This window comes from Odocoileus virginianus, chromosome 20 (assembly GCF_023699985.2).
Source record: "Odocoileus virginianus isolate 20LAN1187 ecotype Illinois chromosome 20, Ovbor_1.2, whole genome shotgun sequence".
Lineage (NCBI taxonomy): Eukaryota > Metazoa > Chordata > Mammalia > Artiodactyla > Cervidae > Odocoileus > Odocoileus virginianus.
The window spans coordinates 11,032,499-11,045,209 of NC_069693.1; the positions used below are offsets into that span (position 1 = coordinate 11,032,499).

At 42.9% G+C, this 12,711-nt stretch overlaps 1 pseudogene; it reads left to right on the forward strand.

Annotated features, from left to right (window-relative positions):
- The first annotated feature begins 308 nt into the window (after positions 1-308).
- LOC110141445 (protein-tyrosine sulfotransferase 2-like) lies at positions 309-6,200 on the forward strand (annotated as a pseudogene).
- Positions 6,201-12,711: the final 6,511 nt, after the last annotated feature.

The following is a 12,711-nucleotide window of genomic DNA, read 5'->3' on the forward strand; positions in this document are numbered from 1 at the left end:
TTCTTTAGACACTGGAGAAAATTGATTGGGATGAAACTCTTGAAATTCCAAAACTGGCTCATTTTGCATGTGCAGTTAAAGAAAGCTGGCCTGATAAAATATCTTTTTTTTTTTTCCCCAAGAACACTGACCCTGGGAGAACAGAAACATTCTAATATTCTTAGGAGAAACTTGAAGTTAAGCTTTGTCATGTCCTTGAACTGTTAGGGAAAACAGAGACTGAAATTGCCTACCCTGGTCTGGCACCATAGTAACTATTTGCATGTGTATTTCAAAACAGGAAGTCCTTGTTAGAAATGTGTAACTAACAAGCTACTACCTACTGGAAGAATTCAGGAAAGGTCAGAAGGAGAGACACCGGTTCATATGTCCTACCAGCCTCCCAGAATCCTCCTCACTGGACTCCATCTTGGTTGAGCGATGTTTGCACCACCAGGAAGTACCCTAAGTCAGAATGATTGGCCAGAGACAACCCAGAAACTAATCCTATTACCATAAAACTTGAGAACTCGAACCATGTGGCAGAACAGTTCTCCTGGGTTCCCTTTCCCCACTGCTATCCCCTTGGGTGCCCCTTCCCAAGAGACTCTTGCTTTGTCAGTGTGTGTGTCTCCCCATACAACTCATTTCTGAGGGTTAGACAAGAGCCCACTCTCGGGCCCTGGAAGGGGTCCCTTTCCTGCATCAAATGTCAGCTCTGGTGGGACCTCTTCTTCATTAAAACTGACATCCTAACCACTTGGGGGTACTCGGCGACCAACTTGCCCACCAATGAACCAGATCCAGTGGCTGTAACTGGAACCTTTTGTCCCTGATCTCCTCCTGACGCAGACAACTGGCCAGAGTGCCCTGACTGGGTAAGGAAAAAGAAAGTGACTTCTTTCCCCTTCCCTGTTTCTTTCCTCTTTTCAACCTCTCCTATCCTACCCTTTTTTTCTTCTGTCCTGGTCCTGGATACAGGAGTCGGTTTGAAGGGCCTCAGCTTGATCTGAGTGTGGGAGCCTGATCACCTCCAGTGGGCAGAGAACTTGAATTCTGGTTCTGGTCTGGTATCTGGTCCCTGGTAGGGCCAAGTTCCTGTCCCCCCTTCCTAGAAGCTGAGGGAAAAGTCCTGTAACACCTGGGCATTTGCAGGTGTCAAGAAACATCTGTAAGTTCACCCCTTTTGTCTCTCCTGTCCCTTCTTCCAACCTGGCTGCCTTTCCTCCCTTTGAACTCTTTGAAGGCCTGAGATATTTCCATTTATTCTGAAGCACTCAGATCTGGAGTTCTGTGTCTCAGTAGGAGGTTTTCTGAGAGACGTCAGTCTTGTATCTAAGGGAGGGTCTGATTAGGATGGCTGGGCCTGTGTGTGTTTTACTTTGTATTCTGCATTGTGATTTGTGATGCCCATTCTGCCTTGTGAAGTGGGATAACATTGTATGGTCACTGTATTGTTTAGAGTCCAGAGAAAGTTGATTTAGGCAAAACTCTTAAAAAAACTCATTCCAAAACTGGTTCTTTTTGCATATACAGTTAGTAAAAGCAAGCTTAATCAAGCATCTTTTGAGAATTCTGACTCTGAGGGAACAAGTCCTACTTAGAGAACTTGATTTCCCCTCCCTGTGCCTTGAGACTAGGGCTCTCAGAAACACTTAGACCATCTCTAATTCCTGAGACAGAGAAAAATAGGAAGAAGCCTTTATAATTTTTACCTATTCCAACTGGTATTTATAAACTAGTGAATTTTATGATACCCGATTTTCATGACTAAGTTTAGAAAATGAAGCTAGATCTCTCACTCTGTCTGTCTGGATATATGTATGTCTCAGTATGTGTCTTTTTCTTTGGATAATATTGCAGAGGTTAATTCATAAATGAGCTCAATTTAATTGACTTAAAGAAAAGTAAGTGCTTACTAATCAAACAATTCTAAATACAAGAGAAATTGAAGTGAAAGTGAAAGTCACTCAGATGTGTTCAACTCTTGGTGACCCCATGGACCATACAGTCCATGGGATTCTCCAAGCCAGAATACTGGAGTGGGTAACCGGTCCTTCCCCAGGGGATCTTCCCAACCCAGGGATCGAACCCAGGTCTCCCACATTGCAGGCAGATTCTTTACCAGCTGAGCCACTAGGAAATTAAGCTAAATGAATTTCAAGTTCATGTGAACTAGGAAATATTCTGTATTAAATTAATACATGGTATTAATGTTTATTTGTTAATCTAATTAGTATAGATATGTCTTCAGAGTCATCAATGTAAAGTATAATATTTCTGTTCTACTTAGGTTTACTAGAGGTCAAATAAGATCTTATTCTATCTGTTACAAAATTTTCAACAGGAAAAGTAACTCAATGTGGAAAAAACTTTTTAAGGGAAGTAGGCTATGTGTTTTCAGTAAGAGAAGGTGTGAGAAATGAAAAAGTACTGAAAAGAGTTATGCATGATCAGGATTTTCTAAGATTGGAATGAATTTAGTGGGTAAATGGATTTTGTTAGAAATGGGCTAGAGCAAGACTGGATTTGTTTTATCCTTCCAAAGTATTCTTGAAATGCTGCTTTGACAACAGACTGTGTTTCTTTGCCTTTAAATGATTTGCATTTGCTTTTGAGATCTCTTGTTACTTTGGTTGAGGAATAAATATTGTCTCACAGTGACTGAAGATCTTATTTGACCAAGTATTTTAAAACATTTTGACAAGCTCTCCAAATATCAAGCTTTAACTAAAGTTCTTTTGATTTCCAGCTAACCTTGAGATACTTGAGAGCTTCCCCGAGGTATCTTAAAGAAAAATATTTAGGAGTCAACCCTGAATATTCATTGGAAGGACTGGTTGCTGAAGCTGAAGCTCCAGTACTTTGGCCACCTGATTCGAAGAGCCGACTCATTGGAAAAGATCCTGATGCTGGGAAAGATTGAAGGCAAAAGGAGAAAGGGGCAGCAGATTGAATCAGACTGATTCAATGGACATGAATTTGAACAGACTCTGGGAGAAAGTGGAAGACAGATGAGCCTGGTGTGCTACAGTCCATGGGGTTGCAGAATCAGACACAACGTAGCGACTGAAAAACAACAAATTTGGTATGTTAAGTTAAATGTAATCATTTGTAATTCTGGTTACTATAACTAAGTTTCTTTATTGATTACACTGTAATCAGATGTTTAACCATTCCTCTTAAGTCTTTCCTCCTAAGTATCTATAGATACTTTTGTACTCTGATGCTATCCCAAGAAGTGCTTCATCATCAAGAAGATTCATAGAAAGACTGTGGAAGCAGTTACAGTAGTTCCACACACTGGATGGTGACTGGGCAGGGATTCTGGCCCATGCAGATAAAAACAAGGAGCCTGTCCTGCCCCTGGGGCCCCTAGATCAGGCATCCAGAGATTTTCACTCCCTGACAGGCAGGGTCAATGTCCGTACTCAGCCTTGAAACAGTTACAGAAGATGGAGCATCACCCCTCTGCTTCACATAAGAATATGGGAATAAAATCTCTGAGGGAGGAATGAAATAGGAGGAAAGGGGGCAGAACACAACCTTTAAAAGAATGACGTAGCCATAGGATATGATGAAACGTGGTTAAAACCAACTAAGGCCAAGATGGCAGAGTCGACTTCCACTAGACCCTGAGCCTCAGTATATGCTCATTGTAACACACCAGCAAGCTAAGTGACCATCCACCACCGTTGGCAAAGTGAATAACCATTGTTTCACACTGATCTATGATTCTGTCTGATTTTGTGTTTTAATCCCTTTTGATATTTTCAACAAAACTTCTTAAATCAAATTTTAATGAAGTCTTCTTGACCCCTAGCTAACTCTGGGATGCTTCAAAGGGCCCCTGAAACAGGACAAAGAGATGTTAAGCTAATTAGGTTCATTTGGTAGGTTAAATTACATGGGAAGTATTATCAAATGAGTAATAAATCTTATTAGGTTAGATTGTGTGAAAATTGTTACTAGTAATAATATAGATATTCTAGTGATTATATGGAGTTCCTAAAAATCTAGTCTATCCTAGTAAAATGTTATCAGTCATAATTCTAGTTATTATCTGAAAGTGTTGTATGTCACAGCAGTAACCAAGCTACTTTGTCAATTACACTGTAATCAGATTTTAAACATGCCTTCTTCTTTTGTCATTATAGACACAGTTTCACTACAATGCCTTTGCAACAATGCTTCCTCTTCAAGAAGATATATAGAAAGAACTTTTGGATAAATACAAGTTTCTGACTTTCAGACCATAATGCTGAACTGAGTAAGAAAATGAAAAATTCTAATGAAAAACATGATGGCTTCATAGAAGGTTAACAAAAGGACTGAGTGAACTGGTTATATTCAAAGGACTGAGTGAATATGGTTATAATTTTTGTGGTTTCTATGTGAAAATTTACTGGTTTATCATTTATAATGTTTTCTTAACTTCTTGGACTTTTATATTTGGATCAAATGCTTTTCTATCATATGCATGATCTTATGCTACTTTTAGAAATCAATCCCAATTGTTGAGTTTCTGACCAATTATTTGCATCTAATACTTTTGGGTTACTGTGGTAAATTTCTCCACTCCAAGGCTCTAATTGTTTGGCCCTGAGGAAATTTATTTTAAAAGAAAGATTATAGTCATGCTCAGGTCACTATTGAAACTAGTAGATGAAATCCCCTCACCTGGCCTATTAATAATGCCTGCCCTGGAGGACCTGGTGATAGTGGGCATGGGCCACCTGGAGTACCTCTATGAGAAGGCCTTGTTGCTCATCTTCTTGGGATTCCTGCCCTGGGGGGACACCATGCTGTTGTGTGCTATGCTGGATGCCCACCCCAAGATGCAGTGCTGCAAGGAGACCCACATCATCTCCCATGTGCTGGCCATGTCGCAGGCCTGGTCCAAGTCCAGCCAGGAGAAGCTGCAGTTGGATGAGGTGGGCGTGACTGATGAGGTGCTGGATGTGGCCATGCAGGCCTTCAACCTGGAGGTGATCACCAAGCATGGCAAGCCAGTCGGCATCCTCTGCAACAAAGAACCCTCCACACTCAAGTTTTCCGTCTACCTGTTGCACCTCCTCCTTGCTGGTGGTGCAGGACAGTTTGGCCTCCACGTACTCCAGGGTCACCTGCAACGTCACCATTGCCAGCTTCAACCTCAGCAGCTAGCACGACTACCTCACCAAGTGCAGCCAGGCCATGGAGGTGATGTACGCCCTGTGCATGGAGGTGGGCAAGGACAAGTGCCTGCCTCTGTACTAAGAGCAGGTGGTGCTGCACCCTGGTGCCCCCTCTAGCTCATTCTTGACCTCCTTGCCACCACCTGGAGCAGTACTGTCCTGTGCAACAAGGACCTCATCAGCAAGCCCAGCGGCATTTCCCTATCCAAGATCGAGTGATCCACAGCCCAGGTCGTCAAGCCTGTGGATCTGGAATCTCTCTCCAAGTGGACAGGCCACATCCCTGGAGATGTGTCCCAGGACATGGTCCAGATCACCCCCATGCTGGCTCAGCTCGGCCATGGCGCCTACACAAACCCAACCCCATCATCATCAACAATGCACACCAGGTCTTGAAAGAGACTGTAATAAACCAGCCAATCTGAAAGGCTATTTTCAGATGAACGAGAATAGCACCTTGTTAGGGAAATTAAATGGAGGTAGTCTTGTTCAGGTTTCAGAAGTAGGGGAGCAAGCCTCTGGCCAACTTCTGGCCTTTGCCTGAACCCTGCCTGAACTACATGCCTGAACTACAAGCGTACCAATTGTTACCAATAAGTTAAGCAGCGCGTTAGATAAGAAAGGAAGTGAGTCTTGGGAATTTCTTAAGCCCCTGGAGACCTGGCCAGTCCCCCGGGGTCTAAGGGATCTTGTGACTTACAAGGTGAAACAAACAGCATTATAAAAGTTAAAGAAAAACCAGAGCTGCACTTTTGCATATAAACTGATGATAATATCAGTTTGTGGCCTGGGAATATAAGGGAGAGCCCCCAAAGCTGCAATTTGAAGTCTCACCCGTGGGGTGGATGCACCGCCTGGGACCTTTACTCCAAATTGCTGTTATTTGGGGCTTCCCAGCGCTGTTCAAGTCTAGATGTAGGTTTTGGCCCAATTTGGTGGTGTATATGTGGTTACATTTCTCTATTATTTCTATTTTTTTGTTTGTTTAATGACTGTATATTGAAATTGTCACATAACCCACTATTAAATATTGAAATTGTTTAATGTGTGTGTGTGTGTGTGTGTGTGTGTGTGTGTGTGTGTAATGAATGATTTCTCTTGTTAACAAATCCTTCAAATCTAAAATGAAAGTAAAACTTTTAGCAAAACACACCTTATCTCTCCTAGGAAGCTCATGATTTCCAAATCTCTGCAATTGGTTTTGTTTCCAGAAGAGAAGAAACTGCATTCGAGTGGAAATAGGACCTCTAATCCAAGCATATTGCTTGCTATTCGTCGCCAAAACAGGACTGCTAATGGGGAATGTATTTGGATATGTTTGCAAAAGATGAATCCTTGAAAACTTACCTTGAAATACTCTCTCGGGACAATCCAAGGTAAAGAACCAAGAGTTTGGAAATAGTCTGGCTCTTGAAACATTTGTTGTTCAGTTGTGTCCAACTCTTTGTGACCTCGTGGACTGCAGTACGCCAGGCTTCCCTGTCCTTCACTTATCTCCTGCAGTTGGCTCAGATTCATGTCCATTGAATCAGTGATGCCATCCAACCATCTCATCATCAGTCATCACCTTCTCCTCCCACCTTCAATCTTTCCCAGCATCAGGGTCTTTTCCAATGAGTCAGTTCTTTGCATCAGGTGGCCAAAGTATTGGAGCTTCAGCTTCAGCATCAGTCCTATGAATATTCAGGGTTGATTTTCTTTAGAATTGACTGGTTTGATCTCCTTGCTGACCAAGAGATTCTCAAGAGTCTTCTCCAACACCACAATTCAAAAGCATCAATTCTTTGGCACTCAACCTTCTGTTTGGTCCAGCTCACATCCATACATCAGTTCAGTTCAGTCACTCAGTCATGTCCGACTCTTTGCGACCCCATGAATTGCAGCACGCCAGGCCTCCCTGTCCATCACCAACTCCCGGAGTTTACTCAAACTCATGTCCATTGAGTCAGTGAAGCCATCCAACCATCTCATCCTCTGTCATCCCCTTCTCCTTTTGCCTTCAATCTTTCCCAGCATCAGGGTCTTTTCAAATGAGTCAGTTCTTTGCCTCAGGTGGCCAAAGCATTGGAGTTTCAGCTTCAGCATCAGTCCTTCCAATGAATATTCGGGATTGATTTCCTTTAGGATGGACTGGTTGGATCTCCTTGCAGTCCAAGGGACTCTCAAGAGTCTTCTCCAATACCACGGTTCAAAAGCATCAATTCTTCAGCACTCAGCTTTCTTTATAGTCCAACTCTTACATCCATACATGACTACTGTAAAAACCATACCTTTGACTAGATGGACCTTTGTTGACAAAGTAATGTCTCTGCTTTTTGATATGCTGTCTAGGTTGGTCATAGCTTTTCTTCCAAGGGGCACACTTCTTTTAATCTCATGGCTGCAGTCACCATGTGCAGTGATTTTGGAGCCCTCAAAAATAAAGTCTGTCACTGTTTCCACTGTTTCCCCATCTATTTACTATGAAGTGATGGGACCAGATGCCATGATCTTAGTTTTCTGAATGTTGAGTGTTTTTTTTTTTTATTAGTTGGAGGCTAATTACTTTACAATATTGTAGTGGTTTTTGCCATACATTGACATGAATCAGCCTGAATGTTGAGTTTTAAGCCAACTTTTTCACTCTCCTCTTTCACTTTCATCAAGAGGCTCTTTAGTTCTTTGCTTTCTGCCATAAAGGTGGTGTCATCTGTATATCTCAGGTTACTGATATTTCTTCCAGCAATCTTGATTCCAGCTTGTGCTTCATCTAGCCCAGTATTTCTCATGATGTACTCTGCATGTAAGTTAAATAAGCAGGATAACAATATTCAGCCTTGACAGACTCCTTTCACTATTGGAACCAATCTGTTGTTCCATGTGCAGTTCTAATTGTTGCTTCCTGACCTGCATATAGATTTTTCAAGAGGCAGATCAGGTGGTCTGGTATTCCCATCTCTTTAAGAATTTTCCACAGTTTGTTGTGATCCACACAGTCAAAGGCTTTGGCATAGTCAATAAAACAGAAGTAGATGTTTTTCTGGAACTCTCTAGTTTTTTTGATGATCCAACGGATGTTGGCAATTTGATCTCTGGTTTCTCTGCCTTTTTTAAATCCAGCTTGAACATCTGGAAGTTCACAGTTCACATACTGTTGAAGCCTGGCTTGGAGAATTTTGAGCATTATTTTGTTTGTGTGAGATGAGTGCAATTGTGCAGTGTGTGAGGGTTGCACCCTTATTGCAGTTTGAATTACTTTCATGGGGCATTTCTTCTGAGTTTTCTTTGGCCAAGCATTTTGACTTGCCTGGTTCACAGTCCATATTTGGTATATCTCAGGATCCTCCCATATGTGCACATGCGTCTCTTAGCCATGATGGATTCTACTGAAGGGACCTGTGGGTAACCTGGCCTTAGTTAACAATACTCCCGTTTGACCTCCAAGGAGCCTTTTTGTACATGTGAGGTCAGGGAGGTCTCCTAACTTTGAGAATGAGAAATATGTGGTCTGGGAAGGGCCCAGCCTCCTCCCTTAATTGTCCTGCTATTCTCATCTTGGAGCTTTGGTTCATAGGGAGTGAATCTCCAGTCACTTTACCCTGGGGTGGGGAGGAGTGGAGAGGAGGCATCTACCTTCTGCCTCAGTTCTACTCAGTTTCAGGAATTTCTATGGTTCCAGTGGTCAGGACACAGCCTTACACTGCTGAGGACCAGGTTCAATCCCTGGTTACAGAACTAAGATCCTGCAAACTGCACAGCTCAGCCAAAATAGACAGAAAAATAAATGTATTTTTTAATAAAAAGACAAAAGGGAATAAACCTCTAAGGACCCATAGAACGTGGCTAATATGTATAATGAAGTGAAGTCGCTCAGTTGTGTCTGACTATTTGCAACCCCACAGACTGTAGCCTACCAGGCTTTGCTGTCAATGGGATTTTTCAGGCAAGAGTACTGGAGTGGGTTGCCATTGCCTTCTCCAGGGGATCTTCCTGACCCAGGGATCGAACCCAGGTCTTCCGCATTGTAGGCAGACGCTTTACCCTCTGAGCCACCAGGGAAGCCCAATAACCAGGACCAAAAGCAGCGTACTTCTGAGTCAGGATTTAAGGAGTCATGTGATAATGGACCACAGATCTGAATACGGGCACTGTGTCAGCATGGCAGCAGACTTCCCAGGTGGCTCAGTGGTAAAGAATTTGCCTGCCAATGCAGGAGATGTAGGAGACATGGGTTCGATTCCTACATCAAGAAGGTCATCTGGAGGAGGAAATGACAACCCACTTCAGTATTCTTGCCTGGGAAATTCCATGGACAGAGGAGCCTGGTGGACTACAGTCCACAGGGTCTCAAAGAGTTGGACACAACTGAGTAACTGAGCATGCATGAAGGTCAACATGGGGACTACAAATAACTGTGCAGTATAATAAAAAAACTTGTCAAGTCATTGCCCCTGGTCCTGTAATTTTCCAAGTTATAGGACTATCTTTGGTATTCAGGAGTTCCTGGACCCCTTCAGAGTTCATGCCAACACTATGGCTCAGCATGGGGGACCAGTCATCCCAGTGACCAACCTTGCAACTAGGAGATGAAGCTTTGGGCCAGCCTGTCATCTAGGGATGGAAGTAGGGGTAGACACTGAGTTCAATATCATGGCCCGTGATTCAGTCACACCTGCTGATGTGGTAAAACCTGAATGAACAGTCTGAACACCAATGATCCAATGAGCTTGCTTCAGCATGGCTGAGGGTGATATGTCCTGACTCCATGGGGAGAGGACATGGGAGCTTGCATGTGGACCTACCCTGTCTTTGACTTAGAGCTCTCCCTTTTGCTGCTTCCAAATTGTGGCTCTTGCTATAATAATACTAATCATAAGCAGAGTGTTTTCCTGAGTTCATGAGTTATTCTAGCAAAATACCCAATCTGAGGAAGTCATGAGATTCTGAATTTGCAGCACCTGGGTCAGAAATGTGAGTGGAGGACTTCCCTGGTGGTCCAGTGATTAGGAATCTTTAAACGCATGGAACACGGGTTTGAGCCCTGGTCTGAGAAGATCCCACATGCTTAGGAACAACTAAGCCCATAAGCCACAACTACTGAAACTCATCATCTAGAGCTCTTGCTCTGCAACAATGAGAAGCCAGAGCACTGCAATGAAGAGTAGCCCCCACTTTCTGCAATTAGAAAGCCCACACACAGCAACAAAGACCCAGCATAGCCAAAAATAAATTTTAAAATAAAAGTTTTTTAAAACAAACCAACAGGGACTTCCCTGGAGGGCCAGTGGTTAAGAATCAGAGCTCCCAATGCAGGTGGCCCAGGTTCGATCCTGCATCAGGGAACTATATCCCAAATCCTGCAACTAAGACCCAAGGCAGCCAAATAAATAAAATTTTAAAACAAAAAAAATAAGAAGACAATGAAGCATGAGAGTTTCATGGCCTCAGGCACTATCCCTGTCTCTGATCTCTCAGGTCTCCAGTAATACAGGCATGCTGGACCACCCTCCAGAAGGAGGGTACATTCTTGTACCTCTTTGAAAGATGCTTTATGGAGCCTCTGGCAGGACCTAATAAGAAAGCAGAAGTGCAGAGTCCTAGGAGCAAGGCCATGCCTCTAGAGCAATAGGAAAACAGCTCCTGGTTTTTCTATTTTCAAACAGGGGAGCCTGGCATGCTGCAGTTCATGGGGTAGCAGAGTTGGACACCACTGAGCGACTGAACAATTTTTCCATGGGCCAGAGTTTGGGGGGATGGTTTCTGAATGATTCAAACACATTACATTTATTGTGCACTTTATTTCTAATCTAATGCTGCTGCTAATCTGTATGAGATATCAGTCTACTCGACCCAGAGCTTGAGGACCCCTGGGTTAGAGGATGATGCAAACCAGGAACATCTGTGACTTGCTTTCAGAATATCTCAAACACTCGGGGTTTCATTGATTATTTTTTGGCACAGTCAAGCTTGCCATTGGAGGATTCTCTGAATTTCCAAACAAAGCCCAATGCTGCAGAAACCCTGCAGCATCTCAAAATAAAGCAGTATTATAACCCAAAGAAAACACGGATTTCAGTGGCAGCTGAGCTAGCGTGCATTCAGCCACATCCTTCATAGCCCCCAGGAGATGCACATATGTGACCTCCTGCTGGCCTGGCCTGTTCTGTGACCCCTCAGCTCCCTCTGAACACAAGTTCAGGCTCTCAGACGCCACTCACTGACCACAGCCAGACAGCTTTCACAGGAGTCAAATTATCAGAAGGAAATTGCCCTGGATAGGAGCCAAAGGAGAAGGAAAACAATGTTATGTCCCCAGTTGGTGGCTTTAATGCCTTCTGTGCTTTAGTTGCCCGAGACATGTGAAATCTTCTCTAACCAGGGATCAAACCTGTGTCCCCTGCATCAGCAGGCAGATTGTTATCCACTGTACCACCGGGGAAGTTCAATACAACCTTCATTATGTTGAAAATTTTTATCAAAGCTTTTTCTGCATCTCTTGAGATGATGATATGGCTCTTATTCTTATTGACTGATTTGCAGATATTAAAAAAATCATTGCATCTCTGGGATAAATCTCACTTGACCATGGTGTAAGATACTTTGAATGTATCATTGGATTCTATTTGCTACTATTTTGTTGCGGAATTTTGCATCTGTGAGCATCAGTGATATTGACCTGTAATTATCTTTTGTGTGTGTGATGTCTCTGGTTGTGGTATCAGTATGATGCTGGCTTCATGGAAGGTGTTCAGAAGCATGCCTCCCACTGCAATTTTTGGGAATAGTTTCAGAAGGGTAGGTATTAGCTCTTCTTTAAATGTAGACTTTTGTTTGTTGGAAGTTTTTAAGATACTGATTCAGGGAATTCCCTGACAGTCCAGTGGTTAGGACTCTGCACTTGCCCTGCCAAGGGTCCAGGTTCAATCCCTGCTGAGGAAATTAAGATCCTGCAAGCCATGCAGTGCAGCAAAAAATAATAATAAATAAATAACTGATTCAATTTCAGTACAGTAAGTTCCCTACATGCAAACAAGTCCCACTCCAAGAGCATATTCATATGTCTAATTTGTTCATAAGTCCAAGAAATTTAGCCCAGGTACCCAACTAACACAATTGGCTAGATAGCACTGGACTGTAATAGGTCTATAATACTTTCCACACAACTAACAAATGGCAAACAAACACAAAAAATGAAGAAAACATTTCTAATCTTACAGTATAGAGCCTTGAAAAAGTACAGTAGTACAGTATAACAGTAGGCATACAGGGCCTGGCATCAAGTGAAAAAGCAAGGAGAATTACTATCTTTCTAGTTGGGAGTGAGGATATTCCCAGAGAAATGAGATGTCGGCAGATGTGAGAGTCTGTGCTTCCCCATCCTGGCCCTGACCCCTCTGTCTGTGCCTCCCCCCATTCCAGCCCTGTTCATCTTGGCTATTTCTTTTTTAATTTTTTTAATTTTTATTTTTTTGCTATTTCTATGTATTAAGGGGTGCCCCCCTTACTGGGCTGAGCACTTGGAAGGGCAAACTTGGTGCTTACTTGGTCATTGCTGGATGTAGTTCAGTAAGGGTGG